This window comes from Orcinus orca, chromosome 10, assembly GCF_937001465.1.
Source record: "Orcinus orca chromosome 10, mOrcOrc1.1, whole genome shotgun sequence".
NCBI classification, from domain to species: domain Eukaryota; kingdom Metazoa; phylum Chordata; class Mammalia; order Artiodactyla; family Delphinidae; genus Orcinus; species Orcinus orca.
Window position 1 is genome coordinate 49,744,544 of NC_064568.1, and position 23,919 is coordinate 49,768,462.

Here is a 23,919-nt window from a genome sequence, read left to right on the forward strand (position 1 = left end):
TTTGAGGACAACTTGTGGTAGCACTCCCTCACATTAATCTTCAGAGTTAAGTTACCCAGAGTTACATGAGGAATGACCAATATAACATGTATCTGAGCTTTTCTCCCAGACAACCAGGGAGCTACAAACCTGGAAAGGGATGCAGAGATCCCCTCCTTGTCTCTTTCACCCTCCCCTACCTTCTCTCTTCCCTGCCACCATTATAATGCAAATAAGACTGGACAAAACCTAATTGTTATCATTTACTAACCATCTGTATGAAATATGCCATTCTCGTTGCCTTTGTCTGATAGTTTTTATTCTAGGAAAATGTGTTAGCGGCAGCGAGACAATCTGGGCAGATCATGTCAGTGACATTTTCAGCCACTGGGTGAAATAGTTTCCAATGTATTAGGCCATAAGGCTATGTTGAGGCCATGCCAAAATGCCTGGATGAATCAGTAAACAAGGTGAACAATGCAGATAAATGACATCATGGGAACAACATTTCCAGATAATTTACTGAATCAAGTGATGTGATTAATTTTTTTGGTTTTCTATAGACATTTTGTCTTGTTTTGTATCTTTACCACTGCAATAATAAGGGACAGATTCATTATTACTTAAATGCTAAAGTCATTCACCTGACTTCTTGTCCTGCAAAATCCTAACCATGGTCCAGTAAATAAACCTCTCTAGGACTCCGTTTCCTCATTTGTATCACAAGATAGGGCTGATAAATCTAGTATTACTAAACTGCTATCTCATACCATTAGTATAAGGGTCAAGTGGAACAAAGTAGGAAAAAGTGTTTTGTAAACAGACAATGTCTTTAACAAAGCCTTTAGTTTTCCCATACTTAATTGTCAATATGTGTGTTTTTATTCTTAATTGGAATTTTGAGGAGTTATACTGTGTCTTACTTATCTTTGAATATCTTTGAATTGCCTAAGTATAATGCCTGGCACATAGGAGATGTCTATTTTCAATTTTTAAAAAATGCTAAGTAATTAAACTGCTTTCTTAATTATATATATATATTTTAAAGCTCTTGATGTCACACAGGATTACGGTAAGTGCACTGATTTCCACTTCTTTTTTCACACTTGTAGAAAAAGATGCCATTGAGGAGAAATGGACCATCCACAATCACAACCTGCAAGGGCTGCAGCCTGGATTTACCACCTGTGTCTACTTTTTCTAAGTAATATTTCGCTTTCCTTATTCACCACAAATGTCATAGTTGACTTCCTTTAGGGCATGATTTTCAAATGAATCAATCAATTATTTTATTTTCTGATTATCGCAATAGGTTTAGTAAACATCCATCACGTCATATAGATACAAAATTAAAGACATTTTTTGTAAAAAAACCATTTTTTCCCTGTGATGAGAACTTTTAGGATTTAACAACTTTCATACGTAATACACATCAGTGTCCATTATATTTATCATGAATTTTTAAAGGTAATAAGCAATTTCTCACAGGTCGCAATTCATAACATTAGAACTGCATATGTTTATGTCATAAATATTTCCTCCTCACCGCTAGGTACCAGCAGGAATGCATGCTTTTTCCTGGTTCTTCAAATGCAATATTCTGTGTTAAAATTAGCTAAAAATAAACTTACGTCTCTTTCTCTTATCATACCCTTAGCACCCATGACTGTTCTGGTACCTTCAGCTTGCCCATAAACGCCAATCCCTTATCTCCTGCTACAGGAAATCTGCTGCTTTGCCTGATCAGTTCTCATTATGTGTCTGAGAAATCTCACTATCATGTTTTGTTTCTTCTTACCCGTCACCTGTTTCACCAAGTGGAAGTTATTAGTGTATTTTATTATTTGTTGACATATCTTTTTCCACTCTAGTCTGTGGCTTCTTGAAATACAGATAACTGTTTTTTGTTTTTGTTTTTTTCCCATCTCTTTGACATCTCACTGCAAACAGTCTTGCTATAGGAGGTATTTCACTTTGGCTGGATGAATAAATCAATTCATCAAACTACTAATGTCTCTTACCCTGTTCCTTTTGTCTCCCTACTCTCAACGTAGCATGTATTTTGAAACGCTGTTAGTCTTCTCACTGGTTTCCTTCTCTGTGATATTCCTGTCTCTGATCTAAGTGGCAAAACACTATCAGCTTAATATTTTCCTGAAACTTGCTCTAAGAAAGAGCAAGTTCAAATTTTTTGGAGTGACGAACTTCATCACTCTTGGGGCAATAGTATTTTAATGTACTCCCTCCTTTTTAATGTACTCCCTCCTTTTTTTCCAGTTAGTTTCATAGTTAAATATGTTCCTGGGCCCTCCGCTGATGCCCAAGCAAAACCCCCTCCTGGAGCCTTCCATAGAAATGGGCTTCCTGTCAGCACACTCTGCAGCTATGTCAACATCACCACCGAGAATGGGAACAGATGCCTTCAATGAGCTTGGCAATCAGTGGGTCATACTCCACTGGCATCAGATGTGCCATTTCATGTGCTTTGGACACGGGCACTGCTTGTTGAGATGAATAGCAGCAAATTGTAATGGTGCTACTTGACTTTATGGTTTAGTTTGTGGTCATTTTGAGGTCAGCCCAAATACTCCACTGACACTGACCCCTGCGTAAGAAAACCAAAAATGAGGCCACGAGATTGATAAATATGACGTTTATAGCCTTTACTTCTTCTTAGACCCTACCTTTGATATCTGCTTTCCAAGAAAGGAAAATTTATTTATAGAATGTGGGGAACACCACTTCAGCTCTCACACAATCACAAACATCTTTTGAGTATCTACTATGTGTAAATGACTGTGCTGGAAACTTTCATATGGTATAGTGTTTTACTTTTCCGAACAATCTGTAAGTCTCTATATAGAATTGCATCAAAATTATGTTCTCTAATCTACTTTATATTATTATTTTAACCAAATCATTTATCTTTCTACTTCTGTCTCTCTCTGTTTGTATACTGTCCACTTAATGTTTTAATGTTCATCAAGCCCAGCAAATGACAAGCGCCAGTATTAATTACTGAAAATCTGCATGCTGGATTCTTGATGGAACCTAGAGCTCGCAAGCTTTTGTCGATTACAAATTATCTTTCAGTTACGTGGACACAGTGCTATCTAAATAGGTCTAAGCGCCCAGAGGATGCCAAAATACCTGCTTTGAGTTGGGACTGGGTGATATATCATGAAGACTGCAATGGGCCTGTATTCAGAAGGGCTGGATTTAAGACCTAGCATTGGCATTTATCAGCAGAGTGAATTTGAGCAAGTTCCTAGTCTCTGTGAGTCTCGGTTTCCACTGCCAGACTGGGGCAATATCTTAACAGTCTCAGAACGATATTGTGCCAAAGAAGTCTAATGCATTTGAAAATGTGTGGTGACATGGATTGTGTATCTTCTCTTGAGATTCTATAGGAACCATAAATCACGGTGTCTCCCTAAATCCCTGTTCCCTGGTCTCAGAGGTAGGTAGATGGACCAAGTTTTTAGCCAATTAGGCTGTCCAGTTTGTTTGCTTCTCTGTGATTGGTTCAGGCTGGGGAAACTAACTGGGGCATTTCTTCCAGAACTGCTTGTGAAGTCTGAAACGTTCTATTTCTGCCTTGTCCAGCATGATAACCTTTAGCCAAATGGGACTACTGAGCAATTGAAATGTGACCTGTGACTACTGCAACTGAGAAACTGAATTTAAATTAAATTTAAATAGTCCCATGGGGCTAGTGGCAACCATATGGGACAGTACAGGTCTACAGTTTCCCATTCATTATTCTGCATGTTTCCTTCTTTGTTCTTTGTTGCCTTTCTAGGAATATCTTTTAAAGCTTTCTTTCTCTATGCCCTATTTAGATAACCCTTAAAATACTTGTTCCTTGCAGATTTTAAGTAATTCAACTGAAAAAAACACCTTTGCCGGGCACTGTTTCTTAAATTATTTAATATATTATGCAATTATTGATCTGGTTATATTTTCTTTTTCTTCTTGAGTAATTTTCTTTGTCATTGATGTTTTCTGAGAAACCATTTATTTCATACAGATTTTCAAATTTATTTGTATGACTGGGAAGAATGCTTCCCACTACTTCTTTATTTGGTCATTGCTAGTTTCCTATCTTTGATTATTTCTGCATTCTCAGTTCTCATTCTATAAGCTGTTTTATCCTTCTTTTTATTTAAAAATAAATTATTTATAAAAATAAAAATTTTAATTTATCTTGTTTTGCTTTGTCTTCCTAAGAATTAACTGTGTTTTTAAACTCATTTTGCTGTAATTAACTTGTTTATAAATAAATCAATATTTGTTTTTATGTTTACTAATTCCTTCCTCCTAGATTCTTCCCCTGCCACCCCTCCCTTCCTCCCTCCTTCTCCTCTCCTCTTTCCTTCCTTCCTTCTTTTTCTTTCTTTCTCCTTCACTCTTTCTTTGCATTTTAAACAAGCTGAATTTACTATTTTACAAATTTTTATCAGTTATGTAAATGTTTGAGGTAAAAGTTTTCCCCTTTAGACTGACTTTAGGTTTACTCTATGAGTTTGGATACTTATCACTTAACATTAAAAATTGTGGGGGGAGGGGAGAGATGAATATGCTGAGCACAGAGGAATTTTAAGGTAGTGAAAATACTCTGTATGACATTGTAATGATGGATAGATGTTACTACACAGTTGTTGAACATGCAACGCCAAGAGTGAACCCTTAAGTAAACTATGGACTTTGGTGATTCTGATGAGTTAACATAGGTTCATCCTTGGTTAAAAAAAAAAAAAAAAAAAGTACCATTCTGGTGAGTGAAGTTGATAAAGGGGGAGCTTATACATATGTAGGGGTAGCTGCACATTTCTCTCAATTTTATTATAAACCTGAAATTGCTCTAAAGATTGTCTTTTAAAAATTAATACATATATTATGAAATTCCAGTTCTTTTTGAACTCAAGAATTCTTCAAAAAAGATATTTTTAAGTTGCATTAAATTGTTTTACTTAATTTGTTATGACTTTTTCTCACTATTTTTCAAAAAGATTGTACTATATTGCTTACAGTTTTTGAAATTTGTTGTGACTTTTGGTGGCTTAATATATAGCCATTTTAAATTATTTTAAGTATGTTTTAAAAGAGAAGGTGTTTTATTCAAAGAATTACGAATCAAAGCCTCAATAGCCTTACCTGTTGTAATTTTTTATAGTTAGTATTGGCTGAAAGAATTATTATGCTGTTAGCTCTCCTTTAATTTCATCCAGTTTTGTATCTATATTTTTGATGCCAAGTTTCTTGGTGTATGAAAAGCTTCATAACTGTTATATATTTCTGTAGACTGCATATGTTATAAGGCACACCACATTTGTCTAATACAATGCATTTGGCCTTTAATTAAACTCTCACGTGATGGTAACGTTAGGACCCCTGCTTAATATTTGTTTGCATCTGCCCATGTGTCTTTGCCAATGCTTATTATTTTCAATAATAATGTTACTTTCTTTTACGTGTATCTCTTTTACAAAGCAAAAATAACTTTTCATAACAATGTTTTTCCCATTTACTTTGCTAGTTCCCCCAGTTTACATTTATTATTGTTAGAGTTAACTTTATTTCCTTTGTATATACATTTTGTCATACTTGTTACATTTGCTATATTGCTTATACTTTCTTTCCTTTTTGCTTCCTCTTTTAGTTATTTGAAATGTATAGAATCTAATTTTAGTTTATTACAAGCTGCCTTTACATTTTAAATAACAGACTTAAATCTCTATTTATTAGTTTATTAATTTTTAAATGTAATAATTTCCTGCTATGAAAGATAATAAGCATATTTAAATTTATTTAACATATTTTCTTATATCCATATTATTGGTACTCTGCACATTCTCTTATACACACACATTTTCTTATTTTTAGTATGTTGTGTAGCTTCTCTTTAAATATTTATAATGTTTACTTTATGTTCCTTCATTATAATTCAATAAATTTCACCCTCAATTTAAAAAAAAAAAGATCATAAGTTTATCCCCCTTCATTCAGGCATCTATCCATTCAAGACACATTTATTGTGTGGTCCTTCTTTGTCAGACTGCTCCAGACACTGGGGCACAACGCAGAGCAGCAAGGCAGAAAAGACTGCAGTCATGGAACTTATATTTGGGGAGGGGAGAAACTAGCAATGACAATATAAACAGAGAACATGTCTGGTGCGAATAAATCTTTTAGAATGGGAAAATACTAGTCAGTCATGACTCCTTTACATGGGTTGTTGAGAGAGGCTGTGTAGGATTAGACAGCGTGCTAAGATTCAACTGATGAAAGAAAAAAGCGTTTTTAGTCAATCTTGCAAAATATGAGGAATGAGCATTTTAGACAGGGAATGCTGGTGTCATGGTATTTTATTGGTTCTATCAACAACTGAGTTAGGGATTGTGCATTTGCCTATTTTTCCTTTTAGCTCTGTCACTATATGCCTCATGTATTCTGAATGTTGTCAAGAGTGTACACATTTGGGTAGATATGTCTTCTTGACAAACTGACTCTTTTAATGTCATAGATTTTCCTTTTTTTTACCTCTGGTAATACTAGTTATCTAGGATTTTGCCTTGACTAATTGTATGAATGCCAAACTAGTTTTAAAATAAATGGTATAGAGGCTTCCCTGGTGGTGCAGTGGTTAAGAATCCGTCTGCCAATGCAGGGGACATGTGTTCCAGCCCTGGTCCAGGAAGATCCCACGTGCCACCAAGCAACAAAGCCCATGTGCCACAACTACTGAGCCTGCACTCCACAGCCCGTGAGCTACAACTACTGAAGCCCGCGCGTCTAGAGCCCGTGCACCACAAGAGAAGCCACCACGATAAGAAGTCCACGCACCGCAACGAAGAGTAGCCACCGCTCGCTGCAACTAGAGAAAGCCCACATGCAGCAATGAAGACCCAATGCAGCCATAAATAAATAAACAGATAACTAATTAAATAATTAAATTAAATAAATGGTATATACTTTTCTATCTTTTTACTTTCCAACTGTGTAAGTCATTAAGTGTATGTTCTATAAAACCGTATTGGGTTTTACATTTTATCCAGTCTAACAATCTCTACATCTCATTGGAGTATCTAGTCAATTTATATTTAATGTAAATATTGGTGTTTTTCTGATTTAATATATTCATCTTGGATTTTTTTTTTTACCTGCCCAGTATATTTCTTGTTCCTTGCTTATTGCATACCTTCTTCCGGCTTAAAAAGTACTTTCAATATTTTGTTTTAATGACTCTATTGGCTTTTATTTTATTTTATTTTTTTGGTTATTGCATTCTGTGTGTGTGTGTGTGTGTGTGTGTATTTTGTGTCATAACTGGGACTACAATATGCATCCTAACTTATCTCAGTCTGCCTAGAATTACTATTGTATCATTCTGTGTAAAGTGTAAGAAATGGTCCAATGTTGTAATTCTATCCTCCACCCATGTTCTTTGTGGTACTGTTGCTATGAACTTTTCATTTACATATGTTATACATAACAACTTACAAAGTTATTAATTTTTGATTGAAATTTTCAGTTGTCATACAAAGAAATCAAAACAAAGAACAAATATCTTATACTTATTTACATATTTGTCACATTCTTTGTTTCTCACGGCTTTCCATAGATTCAAATTTCTACATGGTGAATTTCCCCTGACAGAAAAAATTTCTTTAGCATTTATTCTGGTGTAGGTCGACTGCCAACAAATTCTCTCACCATTTATTTATCTGAAAAATATGCCTTTACTTAATCTTACTTTTTAAAGGATATTTTCACTGCATATAGAATTCTGGGTTGATTATCTTTTCTAAATTTTGGAGTTGGAGTTTTTAACAGTTAGTCTACTGTGTTCTTGCTCTATTGTTTCTGATGAAAAGTCAACCATTAATCATATTTTTGTTCCTTTCTATGTAGTGTGTCTTTTTCTTGGTTTGTTTTCAAGACTTCTTATTTGAGTTTGGCATTTTTGTGCCTGGATATGGTTTTAATTGCCTAAGTTTATATTCTTCAGAAAATTTGGAAATTCTCCATTAGTTCTTTTATTTTTCCTCCCTGCCTCATTACCTCTCTTCTCTTTCTGGGACTCTGGTTACATTTACATTAGATCACTTCATATTGTACACTGATCACCAGTGTTCCATTTATTTTGTTTTCAATATTTTCTCTCTGTGTTCTTTAGATGGTCTTCTAACTTACTGTCTCTTTTTTCTGACCTTTACAAACTCCTGTTAAGCAAATTAAGTGAATTTTACATTTTAATTCTTGTACTTTCATTTCCAGAGTTTTTATTTCACCTTAAAATTTCTCTTATAAGTTTCCCCTCTGATCACCAATTACAATCTTCTTTTCCTTTAAAATGCTAAACATATGTTTATCAGCTGCTTTAAAGCTACTGAAGTTATTTCCAACATTTGTGTTATACTGGAGTCAATTCTAATGACTTTTAAAAAATTAAGTATTGGCCATTTTTCCTATTCTTTTCATATACAATACTTTTAGTTGTATGTTGAAAATTATGAATGCTACATTGTAAAGAGTTTGGAGTATCTATTTTTCTTTACAGGGTGATAGTTTTTCTTCTGGTGAACAGATAAATTATTGGCAGATTCTTTTATTTTTGTAAAATTTGTTTTATTATTTTTATGGTGAATGTATTTTGGTTTTTTTACTTATTCCTAGAAGCAACATTATGCAATATTTGATATCTCTGTTCAGTTCTCAGCCCACAGAAGACCCATTCCAATAGGCCTGTTAGAGTTAGGGGATTAACTTGTGTATTTTTTTTATCTCAATTATGACAGATCTGAGTTACCTACTGTCTAAAGTCTGCAAACAATTGTCTCAAATCGTTTTTCCAGTTTTACAATTATTTGCAGTTTTGAGTGCAAATGCAAGTCTAGTATCATTTACTCCTTCATGACTTTCTAAATATCTGGCTAATTCTAATTCTTCACATCTTCACCTTTGCATTAATGACACCTCCTTCAAAACATCTTCCATGGTAGCCTTACAAAATTTCTCTCTTTAACTTTTACCATTTTAATTATATTGTGTCTTGGTGTGGCTCCCTTTGGGTTCATCTTAATTGCAACTACTGAACCTGAATGTCTATTTCCTTCTTCAGATTAGTGACGTTTTCAGCCATTATTTCTTCCCTCTCTGGGGCCCCTATAACACAAAAGTTGTTTCACTTGACTTTGTCCCAAGGTCCTTTAAGGTATCTTCACTTTTTAAAATTTCTTTTTACTATTTGTTGCACTGCCTTGACGAGTTCCATTGTTTTGTCTTCCAGCTTGTTGTTCTGCCTCATCCAGTCTGCTGTTGAAACTTCCTAGTGTATTTTTCAGTTCATTTATTGTATTCTTTAGCTCTGTGACTTCTGCTTGGTACTTCCTTATGCTTTCTATTTCTTTGCTGATGTTCTCACTGTGTTTATCCATTCTTCTCCAGTGTTTGGTGAGCCCCACTGACCATTACTTTAAACCCTTTATCGGGTAGATTCCTTATCTCTGTTTCATTAAGATCTTTTTCTGAGGTGTTGTTCTTTTGTTTGGAACAAATTCCTCTGTCTCCTCATTTTGCTTGACTCTCTGTGTTTGTTTCTATGTGTTAGGCAAATTAGCTACCCCTCCCAGTCTTAAAGGAGTGGGCTTGTGTAGGAGGTGTCCCATGGGGCCCAGAAATGCAATCCCCTCTGGTCACCAGATGGGGCACTGAAGGGACATCCCCTGTGTGGAGTACATGGGCCCAGGTGCCGTGGTGTGTGCAGGTGGGTGGGGCTCTTGTCCAGCTCACTGCTGTGGCTCATGGGTGTGGGCAGGACTCTCAGTGGGGCATGCCTCCCCACTCTAGCAGGGGAGAGGGAGAGTCCAAAAACAGCACCTGCCAGCACCAGCACTGGCAATGCAGAATAAGATCCTGCCTACCTTTTATATAAAATAATTAAACTTTAAAAAAAATCATTAAGTCACTTTTAGTTGGGTGTTTCTGTTACTTGTCGTGAAAATAAAATAACTAAAGTGCTTTATGGAAATGAATCAACTAGAATATACCAGAAATCTCTGGTATAGTTAGGTTTTAAATAGATTTTTAGTAACCCCACTTAAAAGAAATAGGTGGAAACCCAAAAAGAATTATTATTCACTCTATATCTGTTTTTATGGCCTGCACCCTAGGATAAAACTATCTCTTTTTGCCTTTCTATTTCTTGTCTCCTTAATTCAGTTCTTAACTATCATGAGCATAAGTATACTGACATCTGAGCTATATGCTATCAATCTTAGAAAGGGATAGAGTGGGAAGAGAAATTTAATTGGCCAAACTGAGCCCATAAGTAATTAGTAGAGAGCGAAGCAAAGAATACCTGGCTAAAGAAACAAATGTATTATAATTAGGCCAATTATCCTAGATGTAGTTCATCAGCTTGTAGTGATAAAGGCTGTTAATGGGCTCTGTCACTGACAGCATTACTTTCTAATCTTAATCCTTTCTAGGGTTATTAGCTTTAAAGCTACTTGCACAGAGATAAGTTAATTTATACTGAAATTAAATTGAAAAATAACAAGTAATGATTGTTGCATTTGAGCAGAATCTTATAAAGTTTCTTTCATGCTGACAAAACTCACTAAAGGCAGTGAAAAATGTCCAAGACTTTTTGAGCAGGTGAAGGAGAACTAGAGAAACACTTGTTAAAGGAAACAGTTATAGATATTCTTAAGGACAGTTATTAAATTTATAGTTAATATAATTTAATGAAGTGGTCAATAGCTATTTTATTCATTTTAGGTGTCAGCACACTATGTTCTATCTGCCATTAAGAAAATTCTTCAAAAGGTCAACCTATGAAGATCACTAAACATAACAACTGCTCTATACCCAGACATATAGTACTAAGACATCTGCACAAATTTAACAGAATCTTGAACTATGGCCTCTATTGGTCTCGCTCAGCCAGAATTCTTTATCTGAACCTTAGAACAAAAAATGATTTGAGTGACAGATTTTTTTTTTTTTTTTTTTTTATTTATTTATATTTTTGGCTGTGTTGGGCCTTCGTTGCTGGGCGCGGGCTTTCTCTAGTTGTGGCGAGCGGGGGCCACTCTTCATTGCGGTGCGCGGGCCTCTCACTGTCGCGGCCTCTCTCGTTGCGGAGCACAGGCTCCAGACACGCAGGCTCAGTAGTTGTGGCTCACGGGCCCAGTTGATCCGTGGCATGTGGGATCTTCCCAGACCAGGGCTCGAACCCGTGTCCCCTGCATTGGCAGGCAGATTCTCAACCACTGTGCCACCAGGGAAGCCCATGAGTGACAGATTTTTAAGTTCTCCTAAGAATGGTGCAAAACTAGTGCCTGTCTAGATGCATAGAAGTTCATTCATTAACATAATGGATGATTTAGGACATTAAATCATAGTCCTCTCAAGAGTCATAGTTCAGAAAGTTTGCTAGACATTGGAAGTATTCTTAGAAATACATTTGTCTGACCCTTTACTTAGGTACTTTTATGTTTATCTGTCAGTACATACTGAACCACTAGTTTGTGTATAGATTCAACTGAATCTAGGTTTAAAAGTACTGTGTTTAATATATGTAGAAATAGAAGGTGACCTTAACTCATTCTCATTCCACTGAGGAAGTTTTTGAATATTTCACCATGGAATATCATAATTTCCATAGTTTGTGTGTGTGTGTATGTACACTATTTTCTACAATATATTAAGAAATGTTCTATCAAGTTCTAATACACTAATACCTTTTTTTTTAACATCTTTATTGGAGTATAATTGCGTTACAGTGTTGTGTTAGTTTCTGCTGTATAACAAAGTGAATCAGCTATACGTATACAAATATCCCCATATCCCCTCCCTCTTGTGTCTCCCTCCCTCCCACCCTCCCTATCCCACCCCTCTAGGTGGTCACAAAGCACCGAGCTGATCTCCCTGTGCTATGCAGCTGCTTCCCACTAGCTATCTATTTTACGTTTGGTAGTGTATGTATGTCCATGCCACTCTCTCACTTTGTCACAGCTTACCCTTCCCCCTCCCCGTGTCCTCAAGTCTATTCTCTACGTCTGCATCTTTATTTCTGTCCTGCCCCTAGATTCTTCAGAACTATATATATATATATTTTTTAGATTTCATATATGTGTGTTAGCATATGGTATTTGTTTTTCTTCTCTTTCCGACTTACTTCACTCTGCTAATACACTAATACCTTCTTTCAAGAATGAATTTCATCAAATGATTTTCTGTATCTATTGAGATGATACTATGCTTTTTCTCACTTACTTTGTTAAGTGGTGAAATATAATGGCTCATTCTAAGACCTTAACTGAGATATAGTGTACATAAGAAATTTGGCATATTAAAAATATACCATTTGATAAGTTTTAACCTATGTATATACAATTGAGACCATCACTACAATCACAACGATGAACATATCTATCATTCCTGCAAGTTTCATTGTACTTCTTTGCATTTCTCCATCCGACCATAGTAAATAATTTTAATATACATCTGTTAGTAACTCAACAAATGCAAAAAAAGTCATGTACTGGAGTTGAGCAACATGAATAAATGTAATTGATGGGCTCAGCACACCTCAAAACTGCAGAATACGTTTATTTCAAGCACACATAAAACATTTACAAAAATTAAGAATATGCTGAGCCACAAAGCAAGTTTCAACAAATTTCAAATGACTGAAATTCTGTTGAGATGTTCCCTTATGAAAACAGAATGAAGGCTTTATGTCCACTCTACCACAAAAGCATAGACTTAAATATTCACCTCTAAGCCGTCAGAGATAATCAAATGCTCCAGGAAATGTGCCATAATCAATTCTCAGTACTCTTCTAAATTCGCTTTTTCTTTCAGTCTCTAGCCTCTGAAGGTTGTCTTATTTTACTCTAGATCATACATTTCATCTAGGACTTTTTAGGTGTCCTGTATCAATACCGTTTCTCCAGTCATCTCAGCCACCCTGTTACTAGAACTGAAAATCCAGTTTTGTTACTTTAAAAGTCACAGCTGTCAAAACTAGAATCTAACATATAATTTAAAAATACAGAAAAAAAAACCCACAACAACTTCTATTTCTGAGTTCCACACTCTCCCTTCACACAAACATAAAGTATAGTTTAAGTGAATACTTAATTATACACTGGTAAAGTTGCTAGAGAACTTGGCAGACGTTTTACTTTTAGGAGCACTCCACATAGATTTGTGTATCATGTTTTACATAATGAAGACTACGTCCCCACCTCCTACCAAAGCAAAGTAATAATAACGATAATAATATGCCTCTTAAAGATGGGGATCCATCAGGAGGGTTTAGTGAGCTGATACAAGGAACAAGTTAAGGGTGTTGCAAGTCAAAGGGAGGGTGGTGGATACACTCTAGATAGAAGGTAAAAGACTTAAGATTTTGCAGCCCCAATTAGATTATGAGTATACTGTTGCTTAAAAAGATCACACATTCTCTGCATTGTTGAGGGAAAGGCACAAAATCTAAACATATGACTGAATAGTCTTTCCCCTGATTGCATCCATGTGGAGTTTCACGTATGGCTGTGCTCAACTTTGCAATCTCCAAATTAAGCTATAATTTTAGAACACTGTTTGAGAAACTGTCTGGGCACACGGGCAATGTAACTTATTTTTCCTATTGTTTGAAATGAAATTATCAGAAAAGCAGAACTTCATGCTTCCAAGCTTTAGTTTCTATTTGGTTTCTGTTTCTGAAAATGCTGACTTGCTCAAGAATGCCTCATTAATCTTTTTATCAACATACGCTAATCTGATTAATTCTACCTGCATGCTTAGGCATGTGGCAAGGTGCCTCATTTACAAAAGCACCTCCCATGCAAGACACAGGAAATAATCTTTCCTTTGTAATGATTTTGGCAGAGGTGACTCTATGCCATTTCTGAGTCTAAACTTTAAGACCACTGGTAGCTTCTCTCTTGGTCTCTTGGGACCTGAGCACCAGTAAAATGTCCCATTATCCTGCTGGAGAAATAATATGAAGAATCCCTATGACTCCATCATAGGGAGAAATTTCATCTGAGATCAGCCTTGAAGACAACAGCCATATGACTGAAGCCATCTTGGACCTTCCAGACAAACCCAACTGTCAGTTAAACAGCACTGAGTTTAACTGATACCTCAATACCACAAGGAGCAGAAGAATTGCTCCTCTGAGCCATGCCCAAATTCCCAGCCCACAAAATCGTGTGACTTAATAAAATTGTTATTATTTGAAAGTAGTTTGTTTAACAGCAATAAATAAATGGAACACCTGTTAAGCAGAACCTATCTATCTACTTGGTCAATACTTGGAAAATATAATTATCTTGGATATGGAACTTTCCCCAGCAACTACATTGTTCAGGAGTGAAGTAGAAATTGGACATTTGGACAAAACTAGCTCCTGAGGTGAGCAGAATTCAAGTCAAACAGCAGAAGATGTTACCTTGAATGAGATGATGAGTAATCACACATTTTAGCTTTTCCAAGCCAACTGTCATCTCTGGCAAAAGCAATGCAAGAGCCTCTTTCTAGTGTAACCACAGTCCTAATCATGTTACCAATTAGAGATCTGGACTCATGGAATTTCATTTGAGAAGTCATTGATTTTTTTAATTGCAAATGCCCTGTGTAATAATGTTAGTCACTACTATTAGTTCCCAGTTACCAGAACTGGGGCAAAATACAAGGATATCCATAAAAGTAATAGACCAGAAAGCATTGTGCCACTTATTAAACTACTGTTGTTCAGTTCAAAACCCACCCATCCTCTAGAGTCCTCTCTGATGTTGGGGCTAGGAATCAACAATTATATTTTTCCTTTTAAGGTGGCTTCCTGCTGTTGTGTGCCAGTAAGGGCGCTAGGCAGAAGAAGTAGAGATTAGCTCCTTGGTTGCCTTATGGTTCCTGTAAGCAACACATCAGCAACAGCTCTGCAACCTGGCAGCAGCAGTTGGTTTAAGTAGCAGGTGGATCCAGGTTTTAGCTTCTTTCAGCCCTCTGAAATCCATCGTCTCAGAGATACCAGCACAAGACAGAGATATCGGGTTTGTGGATTTTTCTATTTCTCCCTGTGAGGCTGATAAGTTTTTGCCATATGTATATTGAGGCTCTCTTACTAGGTATGCTCACATTTAATATTAGTATATCTTTCTGGTAAACTGCTCTTTTTATCACCATAGAATGTCTCACCTTATTTTTGGATAACAACTCTTGTCCTAAAGTCTTCTTTGTCTAATATGTTTCTTACTGTTATAATGTGCGTGTCGTATCTTTTTCTATCCTTTTGTTTTCAACTTACCACATTGACAGCATAGGGTTCAGTCTCTATTTCTTTAATCCCGTCTGAAGTTCTCTGCCTTTTAATTGGAAGGTTTGGTCCATTTACACTTAATAAGATTACATAAATCTGAATTTATGCTTCCCATCTTAGTCTTGATATATGTTACCGCCATCTGTTCTTTGTTTTACTCTTCCTCCTTTCTTATCTTCTTTTTTGTAATCTTTTTTTTTTAATGAAGACCTAGACTTATTTGTTTTTTGAAAATTCTCCTGGTAACATAAGGTTTAACCTTTCACTTCACCTCATCATGAATATTCTCTCATTCAGCATATTTCCTCCAGTTTGTTTTAAAAAGCATCAATTTATCCATCCTGGCATATCTATATCAATGGGATGCAGATGAGGGGAGAGACTGCTCGTACATCATTAGTCATCCTCCACTTGCTCTGCTCTTGTGTCAGCATCTTTTATCTTCCTTCTTGAAACCATGTATTAATGCCATACATTGTCAAAGTGAGTGGTTCATTTTATCCAATATAGTATCAGGAAATATACTGTCAAATGCCGTGCCTAATCAAGTGCAGCTGTAAGACTACAGTCTAGTACATCTGTTAAAGAAAATGCGGTTAGCCTGGCATAGTTTAGAATTCCTGAGACTTTCTCTCTTCTTGTTCTACACATTCCCTAAGGACTATTTCATCTTCTTCTGTGGGTTCAGTGACCATTCATTTGCTGATTGCTACCAAAAGTATATTTTGTGGTCCTAGATTTCATTCCTGAGCTTCACCCATATTTCCAAAAGCCTCCTAGGCATCTCCACATGGATGATATAGGTACCACAAACACAGCATATCAAAATAGGAACTTATGATCTTTCCTTCAAACCTACTATTCAAATTCCTTATTTCATTAATCATTTACCTAGTTTCCCCAGCTAACAATGTTATATTCATATGGTTCCTATTTTTCCCTTATCTGTATACACAATTGATCTTTAATCCCTATTTATTCTACTCTTCTGCATAATTCCCTTTCATTTGTGCCCTTATGATTCCCACAGCCCCTACCATCATGCAGGCCTTAATGTCTCACCTAAATCATCTCAACCACTTATTAACACATATCTCCTCTCCACTTTCCAGCCCCTATCCCACCAGCAGCAGCATTACCTAGCACTAAACAGAAACACAAATTCTCAGCCACCACCCCAGACTGACTATATCAGTAACTCTGTGAGTGCAGTGCAGCAATCACTGCTGATTCTAATGATGTACACTCAAGTGTGAGGACCACCGCCGGACACTAAAGATGATTTCAAACATTTCCTTCCACCAACATGTTATCTTTAATGCTAGTATTCCTCTTAATGTTTATTTAAATTACTGTCTATATTTTTAAAGTAAATCCAATTTTATCTTTGGCTCTTCATGATTACTAATAATTCTTTTGGCAAACACTAGCATCTGAATCAACATCTAAGTATGCTCTGACACCAGAGTTGTCAACAAATGACCTACTCCGGCAGTCAGCACACTTTGATACAGAGGCCAAATCCAGCTCATCCTCTGTTTCCACAAATAAAATAGCATTGCAACATAATCATGCTTATTTATTGGTGTATTGCCTATGGCTGCTTTTGTACTATTGTGGCAGAGTCGAGCAGTTACAACAGACCCCATATGGCCTGCAAAGCCTGAAATATTTACTATCTGGCCTTTTACAGAAAAAAAGAAAAGTTTGTTGACTGACACTGTCACCGTGTACTCATTCAACATATATTTATTCAACATATGCTATTAATCAGGCACTGTTTCAGGCACTGAGAAACAGGCCATGGCAATTATAGGACATATATTTGAATGGGTGGTGCTGGTGGGTAACAATAAATAAGCAAACGTGTAAGTAATTAATAAGTCCAGAAAGTGATTTGTGCTGTGAAGAAAATAAAGTGGATGCAGTGGTAGAAAGGGAGTGTCAGAAGGCAGCACCATAGAGTTAGGTATCAAGAAGGTCCCTCCGAGGAGATGGCATTAAGCTAAGACCTCAGTGAAAAGGATGAAATGATGACAAGGAACAAGGTGGGCTAAGTTCTTGGGATGGAAAGGACTTGATTTGTCCTAAAACCATAAAGCCCAGTGTGGAGGAAAGTAAACGCTGGGAAGAGGTCCTGGCTAAATGTCTGTGGCACGTCTGATTGTTGATAAATTGTATTCTTTCATTCCCACTGAGCTTCATAGAAGGAAGTGATATTGACTAAGGTTGCTTAGTATTCTTTCGTGTTAATGATTTATGTTGGTTGCAGTGTAAGCATAAATGATTTTTACATCAATGTTGAAAAAATTAAGAACTTCTGATTAAAATGAAAAAAAAACACAAAGAACAAGATTTATGTCCCCTTTAGATACCAGGTTGAAATACTGCTCCCTATTCATCTCCACCTTGATCAGGCCGTTTAAGGTGATGGAGTTAAGCTAGACCTTAAAATTTTCCTCTCCCCAAACCTAGTGACACGAACAAGTACAAAACAAAACAAAAAAACAACTTAAAGACTACCAGTGGAATAAAGAAATGAAGAGTTCTGATTACTTGAACATGAGCAAGAAATAAGTTTTAAGAATACACACAAATTTTCTTCTACATTTTCATGGAGAAAATGTTGGGTGTAGGTGAATAATGGAGGGGATGGTGGTTTGTTGAGAAGAGGAAAATATGTTAATGAAACACTGAAAATTCTCATTAAGAATCAACAACTTAGGTGCTTGCTTTGGCAGCAGATGTATTAAAATTGGAAAAATAAAAAGAAGAGTAGCATAGATGATGTGTGAGAATGACATGAAAATTCATGAAGTAGTCCATATTTTTTTAAATGGGCAAAGGGCTTGAATAGACATTTCTCCACAGATGATGTACAAATGACCAAAAATCATGAAAAGATGCTCAACATCACTAATCATTAGGGAAATACAAATTAAAACAAAAATGAGATATTACTTCACACCTATTAGAATAGCTACATTAAAAAAAACCCCAAAAAACAGGAAATAACCAGTGTTGGTGAGGATGTAGAGAAACTGGAACTCTTATATACTGTTGATGGGAATAAAACATTGTGCAACCACTATGGAAAACAGTATGGAGTTTCGTCAAAAATTTAAAAAGAGAACTATCATATGATTCAGCAATTTCACTTCTATATCCAAAAGAACTGAAAGCAAAATCTCAAAGAGATATTTGCACACTCATGTCCAGAGCATCACTATTTGCAGTAGCAAAGAAGCTGAAGCTACCCAAGTGTCAATCAATGGATAAATGGATAAACAAAATGCTGTATATACATACAATGGAATATCTGTCTGTCTTAAAAACTGAAAGGAATTCTGATGCATGCTATAATACGGATGAATCTTGAGGACATGATGCTAAGTGAGACAAGCCAGACACAAAAAGACAAGTACTGTATAATTCCACTTTATACGAGGTTCTTAGAGTAGTCCAATTCAAAGAGACGGAAAGCAGAATAATGGTTGCCAGGGGGCGGTGGGAGGGGAGAATGGGGTGTTATGTTTAATAGGTAGTGTCCGTTTTACAGAATAAAAAGAGTTATGGGGATGGATGGTGGTGACAGTTGCACAACAAGTAAATGTACTGAACACACTATTGAACTGTAAACTTAGAAGTGGTTAAGATGATAAATTTTAGGCTATGCATTTTTTTACCACAGTAAAGAAAAAGTATCAACAATGTGTTGAGAGGAAGGAGACATGGTGTCAACAGATCAGAACAGAGCCTCTGATAGTGTAGATCAGGTATAGAGCTAGGAACTGTTGACTTGTTAAGACCACATGAAAATATTATACAGATTTAAGGGATTTATTACTTCTCAGGTGGGGTGAAGAGATGAAGAGCATAGAAAATCTTGCCCTCTGCAACTGCTCAGATTGAAAAGACTAATAAAAAACTGTTTTCCCTGGCTTTTTAGAAAGGGCAAATGCTAACTACTCATACATAGATTCTTGTCTTCTCCTTTTCAAGCATGTTGTGAGCCAGCATCTTGAAATTAGCAAAAGGTAACCACACAGCAATTAATGATTTGACTCTGTTTTGTGGTTAAAGGTAATTTCAGTCATGTGTTTATCTGATATAGCATTATCAGCACTACTTTAAAAATAAACAGAGGGTCAAGGAATTGAAGAAATATACATGGTAGGAATTACCAGTGGAAGAGATGAATAACTGCTTATTTCTCTCACGTTCTAACTCTTGAGTACATGGTACTACAACATTATGTTTCTTTTCTATAACTTCTATTAGAACCAATCTTCTTCATGCATCTATGTGTGCTTTGGAAATGCAGAAAATAAAACATACCAATTCATGGGAAGCAGCTATTTATAAACTCACTTGAACTCCTTTCCATATGACTCACCCAGGCAGTTCATTCTTTTAATTTTTTTTCCTTTGAACATTTAATTCAATTAATTAATTTATTTATTAGAGTAAGTCCTTGTTGGTTATCTATTTTTAATATAGCAGTGTGTACATGTCAATCCCAAACTCCCAATCTATCCCTTCTCCCTCGGTAACTATAAATTCATTTTCTAAGTCTGTGAGCCTATTTCTATTTTGTAAATAAGTTCATTTGTATCTTTTTTTTTTTTTAGATTCCACATACAAGCGATATCATGTGATATTAGACAGTTAACTCTTTACTGCTTTCCTCAACACTGGCTGTAGTCAAAAACTTCATAAATAGCTATGCTGCAGTAGACAAAACCTTGCCTCGGAATACAAAACGATGTGGATTCATTCATTACCTGGTTCTGCCAAATGTGAAGTACATTAGTGTGGGCAAGATGTAATCACTGCAATTAAGTTTCCTCATCTGTAAATGAGTCCATGTACCTCATAAAGTTGCTCCAACAGTTAAATGAGATAACATATATGCAAGCACTCAAACAGTAAAATGCCATGCAAATGTAGGCTATAATTGTCATCGAAGTCCCCAGAAATCTGGGAGGAAGTACCTTAATCAAGAGTCAGAGTACACAAAGAATACTTTTAAAAAATCCTAAAAATAGCATCTTTCAATGCATTATATATTGAAATAAACATTCAGAGATTAAAATATGAGGATATTTCCTTAGTAATTTATTTTGAGAATAGTAGAGAAATAAGAGAGCTTTCTGCTCTCAGAATACTTTTTTTAATATTCTGAATATTTTTCAGAATATTCAGTGTTCTAGGCCTTAAATTCTTATCAAGGAAATATTTCTTTCCTTCTTTCATGCATAAGAATTATAACTTAGAATCATAGAATTTCAAGTTGAGTCTATAAATATTTTATTTATCTATAACAGTGAAATAATGAAAACCTTGATTTTGATAGATTCGGTTCCGCTTAATGCTGGAAGATCAGAGGCCAATCTGGATTCTAATCATTTCTGTAGATGATTTTGTTCAAATTCTTAAATTTTTATAACCTCATTTTTCTATCTGTTAAAGCGAGGGGCAATTTGTTCCTGTCTTAGTTTAGATTCTCCACAAACAATGCCTGAGGCATAGATTTGGGTGCAGATATTCTATTGGGGAGGTAACTGCAGAAAGAAGAGTGAGGAAGATAGGATAATGAAACAGTAAGGATGAAGACAAGGAAAGGGGCATCTGTGACCCTAAACTAAAGCTCCATGACCCTCGGAATTGTCCAAGGAACCATGTGGAATGCTTCTTCAAAAAGATCCCTCTAGAGGGAGGAAAGCTGAGGGGTTACTCCCAAGTGGCACCTGTATCCTGGTTGAGTGGCTAATAAGGCTTTACGGATAATCTGAAAGATAGAAAAGCAGAAAGCCACCAGAGCATGCATTCGTGGGGAGGTGCTGGCAGAATGCAGTGAAAACAAGTGGGCTGGGTGGATGTGGGGCAGGCACAAAAATGTTTCCTACCTTATTGGTTGCTATGAGGATTAAGTAACTCGATACGTATGTACTTAGAAAGGTGCCCTGCACATTGTAAGAGCCATAAGTGGTAGCTGAAGTTTTTCCTAGACTAAGAGATTTGTTTATAGATATTACTAATTGGTAAGGGTCTTGCTCTTTTCTATGCCTTCTTTCCTGTACTCTATTGCTAAGTATATCTTTCTATGCTTTACATGATCACTCTTCCCTTACCATTAGCATTTTATAAAATGTATTATCTCATCTATGTTGTCTTATTTAAATGGCAATCCATTTGAAAAACATGATCAAGTGCTTCATTCAATTTCGCATAACTGTGAGGACCTAGAACAATTTTATGTATAAAAAGATGTTTAATAAATGTTATGTGTTTCATCATGGTTATAAAATGAATGTCTTTCAATTGCCCTCACCACTGAGTTTTACCTGTGTAATAAGACACATGGCCTTATTACTTCAATGAATATTCAAATTCATAGCTCCCATTAGCATTGCAGACAACTGCTGGCCTAGTTTTCCTGGATATTAATGGAAGTTCAAATCTTTTAATGAGCTTAATACAGGAAGAATTTTGGTATTCATATAAACTATTGCCCCTCTCCTAGCCTAAGGATAGAGAGAAAATAGTCACCATTACAAACTAGACAGATAACTTCAAAGATACTTAACTGTCAGCAAAGTCATTATGACACAATCAACAAATGCACAGTCATTTTTGGTGTATTTCACGCACCAGTTCTTGGACACCACTTTCCCTTGGTCTCCTCCTATCTCACTGATAGATCCATCTAATGCTATTTTTCCTTGTTGCTTTGATTTTTAACTTTTGGACAACATCAGGGCTCAGTCTTCGGAAGGATTCTCTATTCCATCAATCTACATTCATTCTCCAGCCCAGGCTTCTCTCCTAAACTTTAGGTGCATATAAGTTAACATGTTCTCAATATCTCCACTTCAATGGTGTGGTAGATTTTCTTTTTTTTAAGCCACCATTTCTTCCCTGTGTAGAGGGTTTTAGTTTGAATTGATGAAAATGTTTGGAATTAGATGTGGTGGTTGCACAAAATTGTAATACACTAAATGCCACTGAATTGTTCACTTTAAAATGGATAATTTTAAGTATGAGAGTTTCACCTCAATTAAAAAAAAATGCTTCAATGGGTTCTCATGTCACTCAGAGCAATTATCAAAATCCTCACAAAGACCTCATGTTCCTAGAGGCTGTAGCCTCTGCTTCCTCTCATCCTCTGCTCCCTCTTCTCTCCACCATAAGTTTCGTCACTATTTGTCAAATATTCCTGGTACTCGCTCATCTTAAGAGTCATGCGTTCTTGATTTCTTTGGTCTGGATTGCCTTTTCCCTAGATATTAACATAGCTCGCTTTCCACTGCCTTTCAGCTATACAGATGAATATACAATATTTTTTCTTTAATTTTGGGGTTTTGTTCTGGTCTATTTAGTCTGTATAGAAGGGAAGGAAGTAACATGCATGATGTCAAAATGTTGGGAATACCTAGCTCCATCTGGATAATTTTCCCTGATCCTGAGTAGGTACGTGATGATCTAATCTGCCAAAACCTCTCAAGAAAAAGAATATGAGACCTCCAAAGACAAACATGTACACATTGAAAGTAAAGATCACAAAGGAAGGCTCGTTTTCTCGTACATGCTGATGATGTCCTAGGTGCCTGGGATATGTGTTGTTATGGGGATGAGGGGGAGATGAACTAGGACAGGATTGTAATATTGTATGGGCACATTTAATTTTGTCTTACTCAATTCTACTCTTGAGAAAGGCTATAAACATTCTAGATCCTGACTGCATTATACTACCAGACATCATGGCATCTTTAAAATTTTCTTGATCCACACGGGATTTAGTTTGCTACATGTCACTTTAGAAACTCAGAAGAGCTATTGAAATTAAGCACGGTCCCCAGAGGAGGCAACAAAATGTTTTTCATGAAATTAGCCAAAGACAATTAAAGGTTTAATACGTGCAACCCAGCCCATAGTAAGAGGCGTCTTACTGGAAGATATACATGGAAACAAAAGCTGGAAATTCATTCTAGTTGGAGTGGAGAATACCATCTAATTTATAAGTAGTGATAATCCAAATCTACCTCAGGCTATAGATCTCAACACCTATATTCATAATTTTACAAGTATTCTTTCTATTTTTGTTCCTCTTTCTTTTTGTCCCTGTATGGATAAAGGCATTCTATAAATTCCCCTAGATATTTACATGTTTCCGTGGATGAAAACTGCTTGTTTCCATACCTTGGTAAGTATAGCAAGTGTTATCAGTGAGTCACCTGTGGACTGGTAGTGAATCAACTCCAAATTCAGGGAGAGTGATGGCCCTGGTACCAATAAGGCATGGGATTTATGAGAAATGGAGTCCAGTATATTCAGGGATCATTTTTCCATCTAGAAACTCTTTTCCACCTTCAAGACTATTTATTTTGTTTGATTAGATATCCAGGAACTCAGCTCTGAGTTTAAAATGTAAAATGTGTTGCTCTTTCCATGTGTCCAGTTTCCCCTTGACTTTTTAAAAATTTCTTGACTAAAACAGAATATTTCAACTCTTATAGCTCTCAGTGTATGATGGAGCTTATATAACATCCTGTGTAGGCAGAGTTTTACCTTAAGCCCAAGTCTGTAGCTGATCTGAA

At 36.0% G+C, this 23,919-nt stretch overlaps 1 long non-coding RNA gene and 1 other non-coding gene across 2 annotated transcripts in view; one reads left to right on the top strand and one right to left on the bottom strand.

Moving 5' to 3' along the window:
* LOC125965617 (uncharacterized) overlaps positions 1-23,919 on the bottom strand; it is a 105,105-nt gene that overhangs the window by 59,079 nt on the left and 22,107 nt on the right. The gene's annotated exons all lie outside the window — the stretch shown is intronic.
* On the top strand, positions 18,049-18,151 carry LOC117195885 (U6 spliceosomal RNA). The gene has a single exon (XR_004475781.1). It is a non-coding gene; the product is annotated as a U6 spliceosomal RNA (small nuclear RNA).